Source organism: Mustela nigripes, chromosome 9, assembly GCF_022355385.1.
Source record: "Mustela nigripes isolate SB6536 chromosome 9, MUSNIG.SB6536, whole genome shotgun sequence".
Classification (NCBI taxonomy): Eukaryota; Metazoa; Chordata; class Mammalia; order Carnivora; family Mustelidae; genus Mustela; species Mustela nigripes.
The window spans coordinates 84,024,691-84,049,523 of record NC_081565.1 but is presented as its reverse complement, the minus strand read 5'-3'; the positions used below and the strand labels follow the sequence as shown (position 1 = coordinate 84,049,523).

The window sequence follows — 24,833 nt, the reverse complement described above, 5'->3', positions numbered from 1 at the left end:
TGCGGGACTCGATCCCAGGACCCTGAGATCATGACCTGAGCCGAAGGCAGCGTCTTAACCCACTGAGCCACCCAGGTGCCCCAGCCTCCAATTTTCTTAATACTCCTTTTCAAAGATTGGTTTTATAATTCATTTGTTTGTAGCTCGCAGTTTTTCTTAGATACCAGGTTCATGAGGAATAATATTATTAATGATGCTAAAATCCCTTTACAAGTACGAGTCTGAGGTTATCAGTGGATAAAATATCCTAGGACTCCTAGGGCAGCCCACAGAGGCCTGTTTAACCCATAGTGTCTCTAAAACAGTTTTAAGTCCCCAAATCTAAGTGTCTTGTGTCCTGTGGGGACATGGGTAGGATGAAGGAGAGGGTTCCACTTACTAGTGAAGCAGACATACTCTGAGATGTGCTGACCAGTTGGTTGTTCTGGTGGTAAGCACGGGACAGGAATAGAGGGCAGCCTTGGGGACCATTCAAGGAAGTGAGTTGCTCGTTAGCCATTTGGTAGGACGAGCTAGGAGAGGTCCCCTTTCCTTTCCCTTTGCATATGTATCTTTGAAACTGCGTGGACTTAATCAGAAGACACAACCTACCCTGCTGGACAAAGACCTTTCGTTGCTCTAGAACACAGAAGTAGTCGTCCTTTGGCAGGGCACCTGGTGGCTTAGTCAGCAGAGCATGCGACTCTTGATCTCAGGGTTGTGAGTTCAAGCCCCATGTTGGGTGTAGAGCCCACTTAAAAAAGCGGGGGGGGGGCACCTGGGTGGCTCAGTGGGTTCAGCCTCTGCCTTCAGCTTAGGTCATGTTCCCGGGGTCCTGGGATCGAGCTCCACATCGGGCTCTCTACTCAGCGGGGAGCCTGCTTCCCCCCCTCTCTCTGCCTGCCTCTCTGCCTGCTTGTCATCTCTGTCTGTCAAATAAATAAATAAAATCTTAAAAAAAAAAAAAAAGAAATGATTGTACTTTGGGCTGGAATTTCTGCATGAGCATTCTATCCTAAGAGGAAGAAAGGGAAAGGAGTTTCCAAAGGCAGAAAGATGGTTACAGAAGCCCTCAGAGAGCCAGAGAGTGAAGTCCGTTTGTGGAAGTGGTACTGGATATTGATGGCTGAAGAGGAAGGTCGATGGCGCTCAGGGAATGGGAAAGTGAGTACGGAATAAAAAGAAAACACAGCCTCCTGGTCCGAGAGTAAGGGACACAGACATTCTGCTACTGCAAGGACCTGGTTTTCTGACCAATATCCCCAGAGCTCACGGCTGCACAGAAGGGCGAGTTACTTCACGTAAATCTTTCTAGAGAATATCAGTTTTATTTTAGAAAGAATAGTCTGGCTGCAATGTTAAGAAAAACCTAAAATCCAGAAAATATGGAGTTATCTAAACAGCTACATGGTGCGAGCTGTTTTCATGAAATGAAATAGAGTACTCCGCAAAAGCTTTTTTTTGTTAAAATCCCATCAAAGAGGATTGCCTGAAATTAAACCCAGTGTTCTTTCCAAAGAGTTTTGCAAATACCATCCGTGCAGTAGGGAAGCACAGGAATTCTGATGAGAACACATTTTTCCAGGGCTCCTAACCCCCTTCTCTTTCACTCGCGAGGTGGCCTCTTATTCATGCTTGTCGGATGGAACCGGTGAACCAAATACTTGAAACCAATTTGCTGGTTTGAGAACAGGTTATTGATTGCCCCAGCGGGTGTATACTGGGAAAATTGCATTGTTTAACTCTCCATGTGGATGAGTCTCGTCTCATACTCCTTTAAGTCAGGCCGACTGAGTGAGGTACATGGATTCTTGTTGCTTCTTCAGAGGAGTTGAAAAAATGTCCAAGAGGTCTGACTGTTACCTTGAGTTAAAAGACTGCATGTGCTTTTTGGAAACTGTCTGCTCAGTTGAGGGAATTTTTTTTTTTTTTTCCAAGAATGTGCTTTATCTGTGAGGTGGACCTTGGGAGAGAAATTTTCCTTGTATGTTGCCCAGTACCAAGAAGACAATGGAGGTGATTGGCCAACAACCAAAATAAATAAATATATTTCCGGATCTTATTTAAAATGATCACTGCTTCAGCTCATGGTGATTTATTGTTTTCAGAACTGCAAAGCCCAGTCAATGCATATTATATGCGTCGTATTAGCATTTATTGATTATATGACCTAAATTTGTGTTCTTGAAATAGAAGGAAGCTTCCTCCGTCACTGATGGGAAGGAATGACGGAGAGGATATGGTGTTGAGCACGCACATACTTCCCGAATAATGTAGTGAATTGGTGTTATTTCACTCAATAATAAAAGCTCACTTGAATCGTCGATATTTAACTCTTTGGGTAAAGGTGAACAAAAACTCAAAGCCCGTCAGGTCAATATTTCTTCTGAGTATTGTTTAAGAATATGTATAAGGTAATGAAGCCACATGCTGCTGAATATTTCCTTTAAATCCTAGAAACGTGGCTTCTCTCCCATTCCAAACCTTCCCCTTACACTCTTTGCCCAGATGCATTATCGGCTCAGGGGAGGTTCGCTTCAACAGGAGGTTAGCCATTTTGAACCAATCTGAGCAGCCTTTGTAGCGGGAGGAAATGATTTATTGTTCCCAATCACCATTAATAAGAAGACCGTTGTGAGCAAGTCTACGGATAAATCTACAGCCACAGGGGAGGATTTTAATTTGTGACAGGGAAAACTTCTCCCTGCTTAATGGGGAGAGACATCTCTGACCCTTACCTGAATGGGTTTATGGTGAGAGATAGGCCCTCTGGGTATTTATTGATGTGAAACCAGGAGCATTTCTGATACAGAGTTATGTTTTAGAAATAAAACTCCCAAGGTCCTCATTTGGGGTGGGCAGTTGGTGGAGAAAAAAATCAAGTTATATTTTGTATTTTCCTCAAACATCTGCATTTTTGGCTTCAGTTTTTTGTTTTTTTTTTTTTTTTAACTGACAAGTTATTTTTCCTTTAGGCCTCATGGTTGATATAGAAGACTGTCAAATGGACCAGACAGAGAACTAAAACCGAAGAAAGGATCTCAATGAAGGCATGCCACAGGGATGCGAACTGAAAGTTTCAGAAACGGGACAAGAGCCAAAGTGCACAGGGACAGGTAGCCGTGGGGGAAATACTGAATTCCCTGTGGTGGTTATTGGCACAGGAAACCCGTGAAGCACGTGGCCCCACGGTAAGGGTCTCGTGTTGTAATTGTTCAGAAAATACACAGCAGGTCCACCAGCCATACAATTAACATACAGACGTCGTTACATTTCTAAATCGTTGTACACTTTGATGATTAGCAGCTTGGGGTTCTGTCTGCTGTGTTTCCTGAGAAAAACCCCCAGAGACTCAGCGGTAACTAAGACCGAGGCAGTTCTCAAGGTGTGAGATTCATCTTCTTTTGGAATTAGGGTCACCTTGGGATTCAACCTCTAGTTGAGAGCAGGTCACGTGGAAGCAAAATTCTTCGGAGACCCAAGCGCAGGAAGTAAGTCTTTCCCTTTTTGCTCAAGGGATGGACCAAATTTAAAGGTGGTGATAAGAACACTGACAGAATGTTATTTTTTATTTATTTATTTATTTTTTAAAGATTTTATTTATTTATTTGACAGAGAGAGATCACAAGTAGGCAGAGAGGCAGGCAGAGAGAAAGGGGGAAGCAGGCTCCCTGCTGAGCAAAGAGCCTGCGGGGCTCGATCCCAGGACCCTGAGATCATGACCCGAACCAAGGGCAGAGGCTTAACCCACTGAGCCACAGAGGCACCCCAGAATTTTTTTGTAAATATAAACCGCTTTTTCCGCTCTCAGTTCCTGTTGCCTCTGCCCCCTTCCCTCCCCAGCCCATCCCAGCCCCATTTAGGCATCATTTACTCCATCAGGGGGAAAAGGAGTTTTACCAAAAAAAAAAAAAAATAGGGTGGAAAAGGGCTTTTAATTTTCAAAAGCCACGACCCTAAAAGCACTTGGCATAGTCATTATAAGATGGGCTGGAGCTAAGCTTCTAGCCTCTGGTAGGAGGTCCGGTAGGGAGGTGGGGAGAGGTGTCTGTCGAGCCAGCGGCCGGGGCAGGGGATCTCAGCTGTGGGGGGGGAGGTGAGCAGGAGGGAAGGAAGATAGTGGGGCAGAGGAAAAGTGGAGAAAGCCCTTGGATGCGGATAGCCTCTCTCTTCTTCTCTGGGAAGAGGCTTTGTGTCGAGCCCCTGGAGAAAGCAGTAGGTACGTCACTTTCCTGTGGGGCTCAAGGAGACTGCCAGCCCCCAGAACAGAAATGGCTCAGTGGTGTCCAAGACACAGATAGTCCGAAGGAGTCTCTAGAACGTGAATGTGTCAGCCCAGCACGCAAGTCTTAGAATGAGTCCCTGGTGCTCACAAGAGCCACCGGCGTGATAACGAAGAACACACCACCTTCCGCTGGTCCCTGAAGCAAGGGCAGTCTTGGGAGACTGAGCCCTTAGCCTGTGGGTTCTGACTAACTCCAGATCGTGTCTGAAGCGCAAGGACTTGCAGGATACATAGGTGGTTCTAGAGACTTGGTTGGTGTGTTTGTGTGGATGAGGTTGGGGGGAGAACCCACATGTTTGGGGTCGGAAGTGTTTTGACTAAACCCAGTTCGGACCGCTTGACTTCTTCCCTGTTTTTTCCAAGGCATCATTCGAATTGCTTCTGTTCCCAGGCACCTTTCCAGACCTCTCCGTCCTTGGGTTCCCCCGGCACTTCCCACCTGGACCACAGCCAGAACCAGCTTCGGATCGCAGGTTGGGTTAGCGTCGGCTGCTGCGTGTGAACCCGGAAGGGCTCCGTCTCGTGTGCTCACAGCACCGACCGTGAGTGTAGCCTCCCAGGCCTGGTCCAGGTGTGTTGGCGCCTGGGACATCATGGGGCTTCAGTACACACTTGTCAAACTAAATGTAAAATTCTAAAACACAGAATTATAGAGACGTGAGACAGATCCTTGGAAGAATGTTGGATTGACACGACTTTGATCCTCTCACTGCTTTTCTATGTCACCCCAACACTTTGTTTTCAAACCTTCTCAAACAAGTAAGATAGCACAAGTCGCCACATAATGACTCCCTAGCTCATATGATAGACTCGATTATATTCATGTGTCTGTGTGTATTTAGGTATTTATGACATATTTCTTGATCTATCCATCTACCCATCCATCGGTTCCATATTATTTTTTCCTCACCGCCTTTCCAACACAACCAGTGTCTGAGAGACCTTCATCTTTGGAGTAGGAGCTGACTTTGGCCCTTATTATGTTGCTTAATCTGACTCTGTTTCTGTCATGGGGGTGGACAGTGCAGCCTACTTCATAGGTGGTGGTGAGGAGTAAATGGGGTAATAAAGTGTGTTCAGTACATGGTAGCAGAAGCAGAAGCATTAAGAACAGTGTGAATGTATATTCCAGCCATCAGCACTGATCAGTAATGGTTGGCGCCTCTTGAATTCTTGCTTTCAGCCCCGGCTTTAGACCCAGAAAGAATTGAAATTCACAGGAGACACTGACTCTCGGATTCTTCCTTGGATATAACCAAGAGGTCCCCGGATCTAAGAGGTGAGAGGGAATCTGGGCTTTGGTGTGGAAATGGCATTCTGAAACTGCAGAGTTTAAAGGCCAGAAGTTAAAACTGCAGGATTAAAGGAAACTGGCACCATTAAAGGCCTTAGAGCTCAGAGTAGAATCAGCAGTGATTTACTTACCCTAGGCGAGATGGGGGATGGGGTCCTTGATGCTCACCTAAAATTCTGAAGAACATTGGCTAAGAAGGAGGCGATTAAGGAGAGCGAGTCAGGGCTCGCGCGTGGCCACTGAAACCTCTTCCGAGTCCTCTGGTGCAGGGATTTGCACATTTTCTGAGAGGCAGGTCCCCATGAGCACAGCCTTCCACTCTAAGGCTACAGACGATCCCCAAATCGCGGAACCAGCATAGTTGCCCAAATCGTTTTGCTCCTGAAAGGGTCCTGCAAAGTTGTGGCCAGAGAGTGGAGGGTGGGGCGAGCTCCGCTGTAGCCTCAGACCAGCCAGCATCTGGGACAGGGGGAAACTGGAGGAAGAAAATCTCGTCCTTTGTTTCCTGCCGTGCTCTTGCCATGGCCATCCCGTGCCCGGTCGTGGCCATATCCTTCCTACCCTGTGGTTTAGTCACCTTGAGTACAGAATGGTGTGACCGTGACAGCTTGGATAAAATCGGGGCCCGCTCGCAGAAATTGTTTTCTGCAGCACAGAGCTGCACGTTTGCTTTCGTGTGTGTCAGGAGAATTGTCCCGCGTGAACTGGAAAATGCCCGGTGTCGTCCTCCTCCTAAAGGGTGACAGCCTCTGTGACATTACGCAACAACCTATGGAACTCTTTTAAAAATACAGGTGCCTGCTTTCCCTCGATTTGTCCCCACCCCTGAGAGTCTGAGTCCGTGGGTCTTGGGGTCATCCACTGGGATCTACAGTTTAAAAAAATCTTTACAAAGTATTTTGCTTCACAGCCAGAGCTAAGAACCACCTCTGTGCGGTCCAGTCACAGAGCTCTCCTTCATAAAGACAGAGATGGGGATGCCTGGGTGGCTCAGTCAGTTGAGCCTCTGCCTTTGGCTCAGGTCATGATCCCGGCATTGTGGGATCAAGTCCCACATCAGGCTGCTTGCTCAGTGGGAAGCCTGCTTCTCCCTCTGCCTGTTCGCCTGCAGCTCCCCCTGCTTCTGCTCTCTCTTTCTGACAGATTTTTAAAAAAAATCTTTAAAACAGAAAAAAAGAGATGAAGCATGCCTTCTTTCGTGATGCAAAATCTGGGTTGACCCTCCCATTTTTGCTTTGTCTCCCACCAGCTAGGAAAGCTAGCCGAAATGAAAAGATTAGGAAGACTTCCAAAGTAGAAAAGTTGGGCGTAAAGGAGAGATACGGACAGCTTCTCCTTTTGAGGAGACTCTTAAGTGGCATAAAGAAGAACTAGGAGAAGTTATCACTCAGCTACCCTAGGGCAGGTAAAGGATATAACCCAAGCCAGAAGGCAGATTGAATCACTGTATTTTACTCTCCAACACCCAGACTTCACATTCTAATATCCCAAGCATCTGTTGGCCAGGTGCCATTTGGGATTTTTATTGTTCATTTTCTATGCAGAACAGATTTTGTTTTTCCTGGTGGCATTACTGGACAGTGTCCCTTGGAGTTTCAGTCAGCAGACAATTTAAGGACTATTTGAAGAAAGAATCCAATCCTTGTTGTTGTCCAAAAACCTACATTGGCTGCTTAGATCAGAAAAGTTAAGAACATCAAACCTTCAGATCGAGTGTTACTTGGTCGGAAGAAAATTCTAGAAAAAAATAGTGGAGTGTTTTTTAAAGAAATACTGCATTCTTGATGCTCTTGATGGCACAGACACAAATAACATGTGGGAAATGGGAACAACAGGCCAATTTGGAGTTGAAAAGTGACCCAGAACAGTCAGATGTGAAGGAGACTGGGGTCTAACTGAATTGGTGGCATCTTTTCCTCTTCCTTAATGGCAGGTAATAGCGATGCATCTTAAAACCATTGGTGTCTTCTAGTCAGTGTAATGTGGTATCTGTGTTGGTCTGTATAAAGAATGCCGGAGAGAATTCTCCTCTCCGTCGCCTCCTGAAAAACGTACGTAAAACATAAAACTCCAGCGGGGGCCCAGGGAATCACAGATCGATGTGTGTCCAACTTCCCTAAAATAAGTTCTCTCCGAAAAGAGAAAGAACCAGCACCATGTATTTACACGACACTAACTCTCCTAAAGAAAGTAGTTGGTGTCACTAAGACCAACTGGGAGTTCTGGGAGAACTCTGTAGGCGTGTGAACCGGAGACTGATGGGCAGAGCCCGGTGTGCTGTCAACAAGTCTCTCCTGTTGGAGGTACCGTGGCTCTCCGGAGTAGACCCCACAGGACCTGTAGCCCCCGGGTCCTCCCTGTCGTCCACGTGCTGCCCTTGTGGTCGCCCTCCTATCAACCTCCTTTGCTCTTCTCCAGACTAACCATCTCTTTCTTCAAAGATTTACCTGTTTTTTCATCTGTTTTCGAGGTGTCCCCATCCCCGAGCCTCTCCTCTGAAATACGCTTCGGTATGTCCACGTCCCTTCTCGGTGACATAGATCCCAGGTAGCCGCTTCACGACTGAGGACAGATGGCTGCATCAGTGATGTGCGGCGCACACCACACCGTTGCCTTGTGTCAAGCTTGGGGCTGATCTCGGTCAAGCCTTTTCCACCAAGCCGCGTCTCCGCTGTGTGGTGCTGCTGCGCATGGTTCTGTGGCGTTTCTTCCTGCTCAAGTTCACGGTGTTAGAATTCGGCCCATTGTCAAGCACTTTGTCATCCGAAGGCATCCACGCTGCCGTATTCCTTCCAACTTCCTGCTGTCAGAAGGTAGAGTCTTGCCTTTCTGTGTCATTCTCCACGTTCTGATTCAAGACACGGCATAGGACAGTTTGCTGCGTGTCACCTCAGTTCAGTGTGACCCCGTTCACATTACGGGAGTCACTGCACATCCCAAACTGCTCCGCTCCTGCGTGATTACATCTTGGGAGACCTCAGCAAATGCCTATCGAAACTTCACGCGTTTCATGTCGAGTCTGTTTTCTTACTCAGTGCATCTAGATCTTGGACTGAAAAAAAAAAGAGGGGGAAGAAAACAGAGTTAAGTTCAATGTGACTTCTTAGTGAGTGCCCTTCTTTGGCTCCCATGGGGCCTTGGAAATGGGATGACTGACACAGACTAGGTCAGTGCTCAATGAATATTTGTTGATCTGAGCATGACTTTGTATTGTAAAACAAGCGGAAGAGCTTGCTCATGGCTCTTGCTGCGGGAAAAAAAAAAAAAAAAAAAAACCCATTTCTCTACACCTGTCCAGGACATCTGCTTAGGGAGGTCCCACCCCCAGCTTAGGTCCACGCCGGAGTATGAATCGACTATTTGCTCATCATGTAAATATTATTGCTGAAACGAAAACATGATTGAAGCCAGAAGTGTGAACCGAATGTAAGAAGTGCCAGCTCTTTAATGTAAGCAATTAATTAGGCATCATCTTTACGTCTGGTGATAGGTCCCAGGGTGTTAATCGAATCAAATATCACCAGCTGCTGAGACAACAGGCTCGTTCAGGAAGGATTCTTTGCACTGAAGGGGAGAGGGACGTGGCACCGAAATGACTTCCTGAGCCTTCAGGAGCTGAGGACCCCTCTGGGGGACTTGTGGGGCACGTGCAGACCCGGTCTTGAGTCAGCTGATGTAGAAAGGGCTAGACAGAGCTGGGCTCACCTCCTGGTTCTGCTTCCTTCCAGCCTCGGAAAAGCACAAGATGTACCTGAGTCTTCGTTTCTTCAACCGGTGGCATCTTTTCCTCTTCCTCAATGGCAGACCCCCCTACCTTATGGGGCTTTCGTGAAGGTAAGAGACCCTGCAGATGGCCCGCGGGGGCACTGCCCAGCCTGCAGGAAGGACTCAGCGAGGCAGTCGGGGTGGTAGCGATGGGGGCTGCGAGCAGTTGAATGGGTTCCAAGCCCCACGGTGCTGCCTACAGGTCTTCTTTGACCTTGGACATGCCCTTCCCATTCAGAGCTTGCTCTTCTGTCTCTGAAAAGGCAGGACTGGACCAGAAGGCGTGCCAGGGCGAAGTGCCCATCATTCCATGACGGGATAGGAATTGAGACACTTCGCTGGTAAGTGGGACGAGACAGGGGCAGACTCCCTGATAGGGGGGAGGGGTGCCTCACCACCAAGGGAGACGCTTCCCAGAGCGTTCATGTTCCTTATTCCGACCCCCCCCCCCCCGCCCCCTCCCGTCCCGCCTGCCGGGCTGTCCTCGCAGGTGGGGGCTCACCGCGGAGCCATCCGTGCGGTGTACGGACACGCTCGGCACCACGACAGGGGCACCTGAAGTCAATTTTGGGAGGGACGGAGGGCCTGTATTGAACGTCTGCAAAACTTGAAATGACACTTCTTTTTCCTTGTTTTTCTTGTGGCAATTTAGTACACGGTGGGTGAGGAGAGTTAGGAACACACAGAAGGTTCAAACTACCGCCATTAGCGTCCTATGGATGTCCTTCCAGTCACTTCCATATAAAACGAAAATGACTGAACATGGCCGTCCTATCTCAGAAGATCCTTTTCTCGGCGTTTCCCCCTTTCTTCCTCTCGGCCGTTTTAACTTTGGCCGATTTCTGTTAATAGCGATGCCTTGGTTGTTTAGCAGAGGCCCCTGAAGTAAGATGCTGGCCTCTCAGGCGTCCGTACACAAAGCAGTCAGGGAACAGGAAGAAGATTCTAGAATTTCCGATTTTTTTTTTTTAAGATTTTATTTATTTATTTATTTGAGAGAGAGAGAGGAGCGAGAGCGAGCACAAGCAGACAGAGTGGTAGGCAGAGGCAGAGGGAGAAGCAGGCTCCCGGCTGAGCAAGGAGCCCGATGCGGGACTCGATCCCAGGACGCTGGGATCATGACCTGAGCCGAAGGCAGCCGCTTAACCAGCTGAGCCACCCAGGCGCCCCTCCGTTTATATTTTTACCTCTTTTTAAAATTGTGTGTGTGTGTGCGTGTGTGTGTTTATTTCATATCATGTAGAAATACGTCTGGAGGTTGACTCTCCCCAGCTGGGGTGGGGGTGCGGAGACACTGTTAGAGACTTAAAACGTTGTCACCTCCTGCCCTCCTTTTTTTTTTTTTTTTTAAAGATTTTATTTATTCATTTACCAGAGAGAGAGAGGGAGAACACAAGCAGGGAGAGAGGCAGGCAGAGGGAGAAGCAGACTCCCAGCAGGGAGCCTGACGTGGGACTCGGTCCTAGGATGCTGGGATCATGGCCTGAGTCGAAGGCAGCTGCTTCACTAACTGAGCCAGCCCGGTGCCCCGACTTCCTGCCCTTCTACCTCAGGCACAGGCCTTCATGCCCAGGCTGGCAGCCTCGCGTGCGCCTGCTGGCTGCTTCCGTCTGTGATTTACGTTACAGTCCAGGCAGAAATCAGAGGAAAGAATGAGGAGCAAAGGGTTTTCTCCTAGTGACACTTTGCTTTTCATTCAGGAAAGGGCATTTTCCTGCTCACGGATCAAAACAAAGAAAGTTGGCAAGTGGAAAACTTCCAGGTTCTCAGCTTCTGTGCCAAAGGGTCAGGGACATAGGGAATTGGGAATTGTTGTGGGTCCAGATTATCTGTAGGGTCGACTGCAGTCCTCCCTCCAGGAAAACACATACATGTGTACACACACACACACACACGTATACACATGCATGCGCACACACACACGTATACACATGCATGCGCGCGCACACACACGTACACACATGCATGCACACACACACACACACAGCTTTGCCAGGTGATTTCAGGGGATGGCAGGAGACCTGCTCTGCAGTGTCAACCTGGGACCGAATGGATGCTCTGCTCAGCCCAAAGCCAGGGAGCATGAGCGAAGCAGCAGGAAAAGGAGCTGGAAAAGAGAAGACAAGGTGAACCTCTATGAACGGGAGCAGCAGACAGGGAAAGCAGAGTGGCTCTGGAGGTTATAAGCAGCAGGCAGGATAATAACAGTGAAAAAGAAATATAATGGCCAGGAGAAATACGAAGGAAAAAGCAGTCCTACAATGGGGAACAGGTAAACAGTCCTTTAGGTGTCTGAAGATTAAGACTGTGCACCCCCCCGCAGGACAGAAGTCAGCTCTGCAGTGCGGGTGGGGATGGCGGAGGTGGTGGTGGAGGAGGAGGCCGTTTAGTAGAAGTTGGGCCAAGTTCTAGTAACTTCTGTAGAAACACAAGACGTGCTCTAGGACTTCAAAGGAGTTCTGCAGAAGGTTTGGTAACTTAGAGATTTGAAGTCTGATATCCAGGAATATCCATCAGGATCGGCTCCGTTCTGTAGAGTGCTGCCACGTGGCATTACGTTAGCTGTTGCAAATCATTCCTACTGCAGTTTACACGTTGGCAGGAACTGATCACAGTGTTCGCATGAGACGCGTTCCTGATAACCTACAACTAAGCAGCACCGTAGCTAGCGGTATCCCTGAAATGATTCTATAGGACCTATGACAGGACACATCACAGACCCAAAGTCCAGTTTCTTTGGACATTGTAAGTTGCAGGAGCCAAAAGTGTTTGAGAACAACACAGGTGTTTGAGCCACATGTAGTTCCTCTAAGAAACTTGGTACCAGGGGCACCTGGGTGGCTTAGTGGGTTAAAGCCTCTGTTTTCTATTCAGATCATGATCCTGGGGTCCTGGGATCGAGCCCCACATCAGGCTCTCTGCTCAGTGGGGAGCCTGCTTCCTGCCCCCCTCTCTGCCTGCCTCTCTGCCTACTTGTGATCTCAATCTCTCTGTCAAGTAAATAAATTTTAAAAATCCTTAAAAAGGAAAGAAAGAAAGAAAGAAACGATACCAGACAAGGGTATTACTCTAGAAAATAAGTTAAAAAAAAAAAAAAGAAAAGAAAAAGGAAATCATGAAGATGAAGAATTCACTGATTTTTTCCCCCCCAGAGGAAGAAATACCTGATTTCTGAAAACAGCCTATATCCCGAACAGTTTCCTGGAAATGACACTGCTGGTTAAATTTTATAAAGCATTCCAAGTGTTGATCAGCAAGTTTTGATGCTTCCAAGTGCCCAAAGAGGTAAGCCATTTAAATGAGTTTAATATTTTTATCTGTATCTGACTTGGAGGCCCACCTAACGTAAACTTTTCTGTGTGTGCCACTGACTTGATGTCTCTCTCTCATTATAAGGACACGAGCCTTAGGGGGGTTAGGATCCCACACTTCTGACTTCATTTAAAGCCACATCTTAAATATGGTGAAGGTTAGGACTCCAGTATATGAATTTTTTTGGAGGGGGAGGCACCGCTTAGTCCACTACAATTCGTTTATATCTCTCCAGCTGCATGTTTCATAGCATCTCGTAACCCTAGCAGTCCCTATACTCATCATCATGTGACCCTACTTCTGCAAGGAAGGACGGTGGGGCTGCTTATGCAGTTTAAGAAGGCAGATGTGTGCTCGTGTTAGAAAAGGTACCATCTTCTGCAAAGCAGCAAGACAAATACCTCCATGGAAAATGGGCAAAGAAGGGAGATTGAAATTCACAGAAAGGAAAAAAAAAAAAAACAACCAAAAACCTAAAAACACAAAAACAAAAAGCTAACAGGAACATGAAAAGATACTCAAACTCATTGGCTGATGGAAAGATGCAAGTTAACCACATGGTATCCCTTTACATGTACTAGACTGGCAAAATCAGGATTCTGCCGAATGTTGGAGACACGGGGGCATGGGGGCCCTCACGCACTGCTGATGGGAGCGTAAAGTGGTCGAGAAATCCTGCAGGGGACTCTGGGGGTAACAGCAGCTTAGGTCCGTTATACTTCCTGACCCTGCAAGTCCACTCTTTCATGCCTATCAAGAAGGGATTTGCCCACAGTTCATAAGGGTCCTCTATGAGGAAGGTGACAAGGCGTGTCAGCTCGCCTGGGACAGCTGCAGTGCACGGCTGCCAGAGCTAATGGCATTGCTAATAGCGCCGTTTTCACTCTCAAAACTGTTCATCCTGGGTGTAAGGGTTGTGCTCCCAGCATACGTGTGGTGGTGCTGGGAGCAGGCCGGGAGGGTGTCCGAAGCAGTCTGCGGAGTGGAGAGGCCAGATGTGTTGGGTTCGTGGTCTTCCGCAGAGAGAAGCAAGAGAGTAGATGTACCCTTAGAAAAATATATGGGTCTTTAAAACACGGGCTGAATGAAAAAGAAACAGATGGAGGTTTCTAACTATAGTTGCACACCATTAGGATTGATGCCTATAAAACTATATGTTGTATAAGAACACAGTAGCGAAGGGGCTTGCATTAAGCACATTGAAATGGTTGCCTTGGGACAGATGAGGCAGAGCAGTGAAATAAAAAGGAAGAAAGAAAGAAAATGAGAAGGGTCCTCTTAGATGATGCTGAACCATTGAGAAGTGTGGTTAACTCAGGCCATAGTATCTGAAATCGAAAAGAAAGAATCCCATCAAGATAGAAAAAAGCAAAGAATTTTTAAGCATTCCAAAAAATTAAACTATAGCTTTCTTTTTTTAAGATTTTATTTATTTATTGGACAGAGAGAGATCACAAGTAGGCAGAAAGGCAGGCAGAGAGGGGGGGGGGGGGGAAGCAGACTCCCTGCTGAGCAGAGCCTGATGCAGGGCTCGATCCTAGAACCCTGAGATCATGAGTTGAGCCGAAGGCAGAGGCTTAATCCACTGAGCCACCCAGGTGCCCCAAACTATAGCTTTCTTGAGAAATTGGTGTTTGTTTATTGGTTTGCTTCTTTAGACTCTTAGGCTCTAAAAGACCATTAAATCTGCTTAGTAAGTATCTTAAATAGGGGCCCCTGGGGAGCCCAGTCAGCTAAGCATCTGACCCTTGATCTCAGCTCAGGTCTTGATCTCAGGGTTGTGAGTTCAATCCCTGTGTTGGGCTCCATGCTGTGGTGAAGACTACTTAGGAAAAAAATTTAAGAAGTGTCTTAAATAAGAAAAAAAATTAACATGAGAATCACTGAGTAAAGAAGGCAGAATACAGAGTATATAGAACTAGAAAAGATAAAACAAAATCTGATGTGAAGTTATCTAAAATTCACACCAAAAGATCCTATAGATTTTCCAGAACTATTCCAAGTGCTAAGAAGCAGCCCAGTTGTTCCCCCATTCTGAGATCAGAGAGAAAATTCTCCCTTGGGCTCTCATAAGGAGGGCATTATGTAATGAAACAGTAACCTAGAAAACTCATCGTTACAGAAAAACTCATTCCAAAGCCATGTTGAATACCTAAATGCTAATTTACTCTAACAGGGTTTGGGCTTCTTGGATTTCTGCCAGATAACTAGGTTTCAGTTCCGGGATACTTGAGGAAATGTTCCTGTGAATGCAGTAAACCTTTGTGGCCCACAGACATTTGGGCTTTTCTACTTGGTTATGAAACACAGGGCTATAAATTTCTGGTCATTATGGTATCTGCTAAAGAAAGGGGGAAAAAAAAAAAAAGGAATGTGTTTTTCTTCCAGATTCCACAAGCGCCATTTTGCCTTTCTGCCCCTGAGAAGGGGGCAGGAGACGAAGAGAAAATGTTTTCCTCTATATCTTCCTGAAGCAACTTTCACAGCAATTAAATTTTTATTGACTAAAAACCAAACGTAGTAGTTACTATAGTGGCTACAGGAAGTTAAGTCTATTATGTGGAAACAGGTGCCACCAGCAGATTGAGGCCAGTGAGAAGCAGTGCGTCATGGAAGGGTTTAGGGGCAGGTGTCTGCAGAAAGAGTCCACTCGGAGAGGTGACCTCCACATGGACCTTTAGGGTGTGTGGGAGAGAGTGTGTGGGTAGGGGAGCCCAAGAGACAAGCTGGTGTTTGGTGCACTGTGGGTTTGGAGCAAGTAGAGTTCATCAGATTCTTTGGGAGCGTGATTGAAATAACCCCTGAGCACTGTCCAGTTGTATTGGATTTTATTTTTATCAAGTGAACTCTGCTTATTAATTCAGTTTTTAAGAGCCCGAGAGAGGGAGGGATGGAAGGTTGATGCCAAAATAGCGGTAATTACTACCTTTCCTGTACCCTGTATGTGACTTGGGAACTCATCTTGTCAATACCTAGAGACTCTTTCTTAACCTCTGAATATAGGCCTGTAGGCTGGCTTGTGACTTGTGCCCACAGAATGTGCTGGAAGCCATGACGTGCCATTTCTAAGCATAGGTTCTCAAGAGGCTTTAAATACTTCTTTCTCTCACCTTCTCTGTCTGTCTGTCTGAACATTGCACAGCTACGATGGAAACACATCCAGGCCAACTTGTTCAATGATGAGAAACAAGGCCCGTTTACTCTTAGCGCTCGGGCTGATTGTCGGACTATGCTAGCCTTGTGTTAGATCAGCCAGCACGTGTGGCCCAAGCACCAGGGGAGCACAACGGCTGGAGGAAGTCCAGGAGAGAGCAGCTGAGCCTCTCCCAGGGCAGCAGAAGTGCCCTGCTACCCTAGATCTGTGAGCAAAACCCCATGCTAATTGTCTGAAGTCTTTGAGTTTGGACATGGTTGTTAGGCAGCAATAGCTAACTGATACAGGATGGTTCCCGCCAACTGTATTATAATTAATAGGAAAAAAACTTTTCCTATGGCCATAAATAAAAGAATACAAATGCAAATATTACAAAGAAAAACAATAACCACACCTTGACATTCTGGTATGTGTTTTAGGGTCTTCTAAACCAGTGAGCATGGACTCCCCTGAGAGCCCGAGTCGCTGTGAGGAAGTAGACAAACTGTAGTTCCTAGACTTGCAAAATGGAGCATCAGACCCTAGACAACTGGTTTTTAAAACACTCCCGCCTGGGATTCCCAGCATGACTGTGAGGAGACGGCCAGATGTCTGTCTTAGGAATAAAGTCTCTGAAATTTAAGCCCCATTTTCCCCATCTCCTTCTACTTTACATGACAGAGGGTTGTTTTTCTCTTCAAATATCTTTAATTACTCTTAAATTGCATTGCACCTGCTCCTGTGAATTCTCCAGCAGCTCCTTTCTTGGGGCAGTGTTTTCCACTCCGCTGGTTCATGTCTCATCGCCTCTCCTCAGGGAAAGGAAGCGGGGATGTGCACAGAAACACTTGTCACAAGCGAAGCTGGAAAACAGCAACTTTTAATTGGGTTCTACGGTGGTTTCTATGGCCACTTCTGACCCCTGACATTTTCTTTTCTTTGAGTTTTGTCATCAGTTGTATTGTGAGCAGTTTGGTTGGGCTTCATGTTTGCAGCAGGAAGGAGAGGCACAGGGAGACTGGCCCCTCTCTCCTGTGAAGCCCCAGCATCTGTTACACGGTGGCTGAGTCTCATTATTGCTGCCGCTGCTGGGCTGCCAGGTCTTTCGAGAGCCGGCAGGAGGGCTCTGGGATTCACTAATGACTCCTGGAGAGGTGCCTGAGGAGGGTTACCATCCTGGGGAGGCCATTGTGAAAACGTGCCTGTCTGTGTCCTGCAGGAAATGAAAGAATCCTTTCCTTTCAGCACGGCTAAAAGAGGCAGTACCAGAAGTCTTAGGACCTCTGTACAAGAAAATTAGGTTTCAGTTTATAAAATACCTAGGAACTTTGGAGATCTTCACACTCTTTCTCCTTTTCAGAAATTAAAGAATTAGAGCAGTGTGGTATGATGATGTTTGAGATGGGGCTGGAGTGCTGGTTTCAACGTCTACTTGGGTTTCCTGGCTCTGCTGTGTGAACTGTATGCTTCGTGCCCTGTTACTTTAGTTCTCGGAGACTTCACTTCCTACCTATGAAGTGAGAGTGATATTAAATTTGTCATAAATATTAAATGTGTATAATGCCTAGCAAGCTTGGAGCATAAATGTAGTTGGTAAATGTAGTTCATTTGTGCTTCCTCTCTTCCCACGTCTCCTGAGTTTTAGCTTTTGGTCTCCTTGTTTTCTTGCTTGTGTGTGTGTGTGTGTATGTGTGTGTGTATGTATAAATATAAATATGTGTGTGTGTGTGTGTGTGTAAACTTTTTTTTCGAAAAAGGATGTGTTTTTGGAAAACAAGGCTTTGATACAAAAATCTTGAAACTGTACTTTTTACCTAATAATCTCACTTATGTAAATGTGTACTGAGACAATGGACCCAATTTTTTGAAGTACAAAGGTATATAGTCATAAAGAGATCCTATTTTTGCTTCAAAAATATGTCCTTCCTGGTCATTTTCCTGTTTACCGTATTCTTAAAAAAGGCACCGTCTTCACACTCTTTTTTTTTTTTTTTAAGTCATTTGTGCTATTCATTACTTATTCTCATTATTGTTTCATGCAGTCAGTAAATTCCTATCCCTTCCCCAAATCATTAAAAAAGAGACTAGAACTAATCCCCCATGGGCTCAACATGAATCACTTCCTTCTAAAAAAAGATTGTCAAATAGACCTATTTCTTTAGTCTAAGCAGCTAGTTTCCAGGTGAAGCAAAACTCTGGATTATAACCCATCTTACATGTTTATGCATCTACTGGGAAATATTTCATAATAATAAACTATGTCAGTTCCTCATAATATTTGGATTTAAATGGTCTAAAAGTACTAAGAAAACAGTCCAGGGGCGCCTGGGTGGCTCAGTGGATTGGGCTGCCGCCTTCGGCTCGGGTCATGATCTCAGTGTCCTGGGATCAAGCCCCGCATCAGGCTCTTTGCTCAGTGGGGAACCTACTCCTCCCTCTCTCTCTGCCTGACTCTCTGCCTACTTGTGATCTCTCTCTCTCTGTCAAATAAATAAATAAAATCTTAAAAAAAAAAAAACAGTCCAGAAAGCATTCAAAATAAAGAAAAGGGAATTCATCTTGACTAGTCACTTGCTGCTTGCTCATCCCAATGCTGGGGTTTTCTAAGAAATTGCTTTGATTAAAACAGACAACAAAAACCCCTGCCGGTAAGCATTTTAATTCCCCATTTCCTGAAAAGGAAATTCAGCTCCAGAATTTCAAAGGGCTTGCCTACAGACCAAGAATTTGAAAGAAGAGTTGCTGGACTTTAAAATCCATGTTCTTCCTTCTATTCCCACCTGCCTTCAAGGCAGTTGATTCTTACATTGGCTATACATTGTACTCATTTGGAAAGCTTAAAAAAAAAAAAAAAGAAGAAGAAGAAGAAGAAGACCCAACACAATACTGAAAAAAAAAAAAAAAAAAACAAGATTGGAAGACTCATACTACCAAATTTCAAGACTCAAGTCATCAAGACTTTAGTAATCAAGACTGTGTTCATTGGTGAGACAGAAGACACACAGATCAGTGGAACAGAACAGAGAACCCAGAAAAGACCCAGACAAATACAGTCAACTGATCTTTGACAAAAGAGCAAAGGCAATGCCATGGAGAAAGCTTTTCAACAAGTCGTGCCAGAACAATCGGAGTCCTTACATAAAATAAAATTTAAAAAATGAACCTAGTCCCGGACCTTACACTTCTAAAAAAATGAACTCAAAATGGATCATAGACCTGAATGTATACAAAACACTTAAACTGTTAGACTAAGACATAGGAGAAAAGCTATGTGACCTTGAGTTTGAGGATGAGTTTGTAAGTATATGAGACAAATCATGATTTATTAAAGAAAAATTGAGAATTCAGACATTGTTAAAATTAAAAACTTCTGTTGTCTAAACCCTGGAAAGAGAACCAAGGGACAAGCCACAGACTGGGAGAAAATATTTCCAAAACACATATCCAATAATCGAAAATATAAAAACAACTCCTAAAACTTAATAAGAAAACAATCAGATTTTTGAATGAGCAAAAGATCTGAACAGATGCTTCACCAAAATGCTTCACCAAAGAAGATATACAGATGGAAAATTGTGGCATGTAAAGAGATACTCAACAGCATTTGTCATTAGGGAATTACAAGTTAAAACAGTAATTGATCAAGTTTTAGAATATAGGTGAGGTTCGTTGGGGTGGAGGCTGGAGTCGATGACCAAGAAAGAATTCTTGAGACATCTTTGGTGCAAAATGGTGGTTTATTAAAGCACAGGGACAGGACCTGTGGGCAGAAAGAGCTGCTGCCCCAGGGTTGTGAGGGGTGGTAGGTTCTGTGTGATGAGGTTGGGGAGGTAAGGCAAGGGAGGTTTCAATAGAACTTTCATATGCTTAAGAGGACCTTTAAGATATTGGATACCAATGACCTTGCCATTGTCAAGGTCTTTTTTTCTCTTCTTAGCAAGGTATTGACATTAAGATAGGTGGGAGATTCCTAAAGAATGTCACATATGTCCCACCCAGGAGTGGGGGTGGGGGAAGGTTGCAGGGTGTCAGCTTTTGTCCTCAGCCAGCCTTCTGTTCCCTCATCAGTAATGAAATAACACTACATGTCTATTATCGTGGCTAAAATTTAAAAACTGGCATCAGTTAGCTAAAGCTATGGAGCAACAAAGTAGTCTCGCTCATTGCTGGTAGGAATGCCAAATAGTGTAGACACTTTGAAAGATACTTTGGTACTTTCTTACAAAGATAGGTGTAGTCTTACTATATCATTCAGTTATTGAACAGTTATTGAACTACTACATATTTACTGTTTTGGAAACTTATATTCATACAAAAAAAAAAAAACCCTACATAGGAATGTTTATAGCAACAATATTTATGATTTCCCAAACTAGAAGCAACCAAGAGGTCCTTCAATAGGTGTATAGATAAGTAAGCTCTGGTACACATCTATATAATGGGAGATATTAAGTTGTTAAGTGAAAGAACCCAGTAGGAAAAGGTTATGTATTTTATGACTCAGATTACATGATGTTCATGAAAAGGCAAAACTACAGAAATGTAGAAAGATCAGTGGTTTCCAGGGGCTCAGGGAAAGGGTTGATTAAGTGAAGCACAGAAAATTATTTAAGACAGTAGAACTATTCTGTATGATAACTATAATGGCAGATATATTATGCATTTGTCAAAACCTATAGAACTTTACAGGACAAAGAGAAAACTTGATGCAAATTTTTTAAAACATTTTATTTTATTCGACAGAGAGATCACAAGTAGGCAGAGAGGCAGGCGTGGGGGGGGGCGGGAAGCAGGCTCCCTGCCATGCAGAGAGCCCCATGCAGGACTCGATCCCACAACCCTGAGATCATGACCTGAACTGTAGGCAGAGGCTCAACCCACTGAGCCACCCAGGTGCCCCAAACTTGACACAGATTTAAAAAGTTATTTAGTAGGTCAGGATCCCAGGATGAAATGCAGAATCGTGACAAAACAATGTAACTGTATTGCAAATGTATTGAACAACCTCACTGAAGGTATGGAGGAGAAAATGTACTGACCTAAGTAACCTTGGAAATGAGTGGGGTCTGTAAGACTAGAGGCAGAAAGAACTGTACATAAGCATGCTGTAGTTGATAAACTTGTTTCCCGTGAGGGTACAGGTTAATAATTATGATACCACTATGCATGCATACTGTAAGTCACAGTTAAGTAAATGTATAGACAATGGTGGGAGCCAAGTTTCTCACTGTTGGAGTGGGATGTTATAGAAAAGAAGAGAGGCTAGAAACATCCAAGTGATAATTGGATTAGAGTTGGAGATGTCAATATGGACTCATATTAGCATAATATAGATACAAATAGTTACATACAGAAGTGCTTACAGGTATGTGTCTATGCATAGGTTAGTATGCACACATATAATTTCCTTGTTCTGTTGACAGAAAGACCCTAGAAGCAATGTCACCCCTGTAGCAGTGAGCACACCTAGCACCCAGATCTTGGTTTCTAATATCCTTCTCCAACCGAAGGAACCAGAACTTGGATAAATGACTGATTCTAGGACTAGGGCAGGAAATACTTAAGATGAGCATGGAGCATCTTATGAGGCCCAGAAGTAAGAAGGTGCTCAAAAAAACACCACCACTACCAAAAAGAGACACAGGGCCAACTAAAAGAACTCCTAATAGCCAGAGCTGGAATGCTGAAACAGCACGAATAAATTAGTAGTAGATTGAAACTCAAAGTAGAAAATAAATGTATCTATATGATATAAATAATTGGAGGAAAATAGACACATTTTCTGTATCGAAGAATTCTAAAAATTTCATGTAGATCCTAAGCCCCAAGGAAATGGAATATAACCCTGCATTCTTTAAGTGTGGGTTGTGCAAGGTGACTTCCTTCGGAAGAGTCCAGTGAGATCAAAAGGAAAAAAGCCTAACATTGTCCTGGAGAAACCTGACAAACACTGTCTTAGCCAAATGATTAGGGTCAACTTCACTACTGTCAAGTCATGTTAACATATGTGTCCTTGATCTGACGTGATAAGAATGGCTTCCTCTTATGGTCTTCTTCCCAAAAGCACATAACCCCAGTCTGATCATGAAAAAACATCCGATCAATCCCAGCTGAGGGGCAGACTACAAAATATGTGGCCAGTACTCCCCAAAGCCATTAAGGTAATCAAAACCAAGGAAAGTCTATGAAACGCTTGCAGCCCAGAAGAGCCTCGGAAGACGGGGATCCTGGATACAGAAAGCAAATTAGGGGAACACTGAGGAAATATGAATGAAGTATGGATTTTCATTAATCAATATTAGCTCCTTAGGGCCGCCCCTGGTCTGCTTAGTCGGTTAGGCATCCGACTCTTGACTTTGGCTCAGGTCATGATCTCTGGGTCGTGGGATCGTGCCCTGGGGCCCGTTGTGTGCTCTACAGGTCTCTGCTGAAGAGTATCTCTTCCTCTGCCTCTCACCCCACTCATGTACACGATCTCGATCTCTCTCTCTCTCCCTCTCTCTTTCTCAAATAAATAAATCTTTAAGAAATATGAGCGTATTCATTGAAACAAATGTACCATACTCCTATAAGATGTTCATAATAGGGGGAAAGGGGTGTGGGGTATATGGGGAACGTCTATAGTCTCTCTGCAGTTTTTTCCATAAACCTCAAGAGCTTCTAAAATCAAACATTTATTTAAAAGTATTTGTAATGCCTGGTGCTACCCTCAGATTCTGATTTCCTCTGGGTTGTGGCCCAACCCCAAAGACCTTAGAGAGCCGCCTCGGTGATTCCCATGTGCCTCCTGCAAAGGACCCTAAAGGAAGGGCAGATGTTCCCTTCTCCTCTCTTGTCTAATTACAACCAATGCTCCGACCTTGTCCTTGGTTAAACAGCAGCGTGACCTAAAGATTTTGGTGGTTTGACTGCAGCAGCTCTTTAAACGTACAGCCAGAGCTGCGGAATTTGGAAAGTGATATTTTTCATTAAATAAAAATTCTTCTCGGGGCGCCTGGGTGGCTCAGTGGGTTGGGCCTCTACCTTAGGCTCAGGTCATGATCCCAGGGGCCTGGGATCGAGTCCCGCATGGGGCTCTCTGCTCAGCAGGGAGCCTGCTTCTCCTCATCTCTCTGTCTCTCTGCCTATTTGTGATCTCTCTCTCTGTCAAATAAATAAATAAAATCTTTGGAAAAAAAAAAATTCTTCTCCAGGAGGCTTCAAGGACCGTAAACAGCCAAGGAAAGAATGAAGGGCAGACGTGCTCAGGGCCTCGTGTACATGGAAGTGAAACATCCCTGAGGTTTTCGGTGCAGCGGGTTTGGCGGTGCTGGGGTGGTAGGCGCATTCTCCAGGGTCTGCTTGAGACCCATGATGTAAAAGCACCACGAGGTGGGGAGGGCCGGTTCAAGGCTCAGGAGCGGTGAACTGCAGCCAGCCTTGTGTTTTTCTCTTGCAGGAAATCCGGCAGCAGAGGTTCCTGGGGGGATCCCATCAGATGCAGGAGCTCACCGGCTCCCCCAGTCAGGGACTTGATGCTCTTGGCCTCGGCGCTCTTGACCCCAGACCAGCCTCTGTGAAGAGACAGAGCCCGTTTTGCGACCTGTCCTCACACACAGACAATCGTGGTGCCTATTGGACATAGCGAGGCTGTATTTTCTAGACTTGCTCTGTTTGCTGAAAACCCGAAGAAGCCAGGAAATTGCTTCCTGTGCCTGAAGGTATGAGGAAGGGTAATTCCTCCCCCATCATTTTCTTTCTCAGAAGACAGAAATAGTCATTAGTCGAAATTTCTGCTTTTTTAAAAACCTGTAAATATTTATTTTTAATTTTTATAGTTGATTTTATTATTTATTATATTTTCTACATGACCATATTAATGTATATTAATGATATATCAGATAATGTAGACTATTATATATTAATATATAATTAATATTTAATCTTCTATAATACACTAATGATATAATTAATACATAATTAATTATATAAATAAGTATATATAATTATTTTAATAAGTAATTAATTTAAAACCTGTAAAATATTAAGCAACCAGAAAATATTTATTGTTCTTACACATAGTTCCTACACCGTGGTAGGCACTGAGGGGGGCATCTGTAAAGCTAAAAATTCATCATAGCCTTTTATTCTTTCATCTAAGTAATGCGTGAGTGTCTATCGAGTAACACACATCTGGGCACTAGAGATGAAAACTCAGATCGGCTTCCTTTCTTAGGTAGGGTGTAGTTCAAGAACTTATGGTCTAGGATGGGGTTCCCAGTTGGAGGTGATTTTCTCCCCAGGGGACACGGGACAGTGTCTGGAGGACAGCTGGTCGGCACTGCTGGGATGGTTGGGAGGTGCTCCTGACATTGAAGGAGTAGAGACCAGGGATCCTAGGGAACATCTTCCAAAGCACAGGACAGCCTCCAACAACACAGAATTATAGGCCCCAGAATGTCCCTAGTGCCAAGGTTGACAGTCCATGCAAACCCAGTGGGCCCTTCCTTAAACTGGGAGCCCACTCTCCAGATGTCAGTTAACAAAGCAAACCGCAAAGCCACCTCCTGCCCTTTCTTGGCCAGGAGGGGCTGGAACAGGGCGGGACCCCAGCTGAAGAGAGAGGACATGTTACCACCTGCCACCCATGCAGGGTACAGTGGCGCTGGTCGGAGGACAGTCGGCGTTCTTCTTTTGGTTCCCAGAATGGTAACTAGGATATCCCAGGACAGAGGGCACGTCCAGTTAACTCAGGCTGCTCCACAGATGACCTGAGCCTTCTCCTTTTTATTAAGAGCAGCCGAGTCTCTACAGTCAGCTGCTGATACACAGGCGTCTCAGCAAATACAGCTGATCTTTGAACTGCAGGGGTCGGAACGGCGCAGGTTCACTTGCACGTGGGTGTTTTTCAACAACTACAGTTAAATACTGTGAATGTATTTGCTCTTCCTTTGGATTTTCTTAAGGGCATGCTCTTTTCTCTAGCTTTATTGTAAGAATGCAGTATATAAGATGTATGACATACAAAATGTGTGTTAATTGACTTTCTGTGATCACTAAGGCTCTGTTTACTAGTAAAGTTTTGG

At 45.1% G+C, this 24,833-nt stretch overlaps 1 long non-coding RNA gene across 4 annotated transcripts in view; it reads left to right on the top strand.

Annotated features, from left to right (window-relative positions):
- Positions 1-24,833, top strand: part of LOC132024850 (uncharacterized) — a 121,757-nt gene that overhangs the window by 58,077 nt on the left and 38,847 nt on the right. For 3 of the 4 annotated variants that reach the window (XR_009406334.1, XR_009406333.1, XR_009406332.1), the window contains exons 2-9: positions 2,955-3,170; positions 4,656-4,835; positions 5,448-5,543; positions 8,029-8,371; positions 9,287-9,392; positions 9,587-9,664; positions 12,476-12,608; positions 23,207-23,468. This is a non-coding gene — a long non-coding RNA (uncharacterized LOC132024850). The remainder of the gene's footprint in view (positions 1-2,954; positions 3,171-4,655; positions 4,836-5,447; positions 5,544-8,028; positions 8,372-9,286; positions 9,393-9,586; positions 9,665-12,475; positions 12,609-23,206; positions 23,469-24,833) is intronic. The other variant, XR_009406335.1, reaches the window with a different exon arrangement.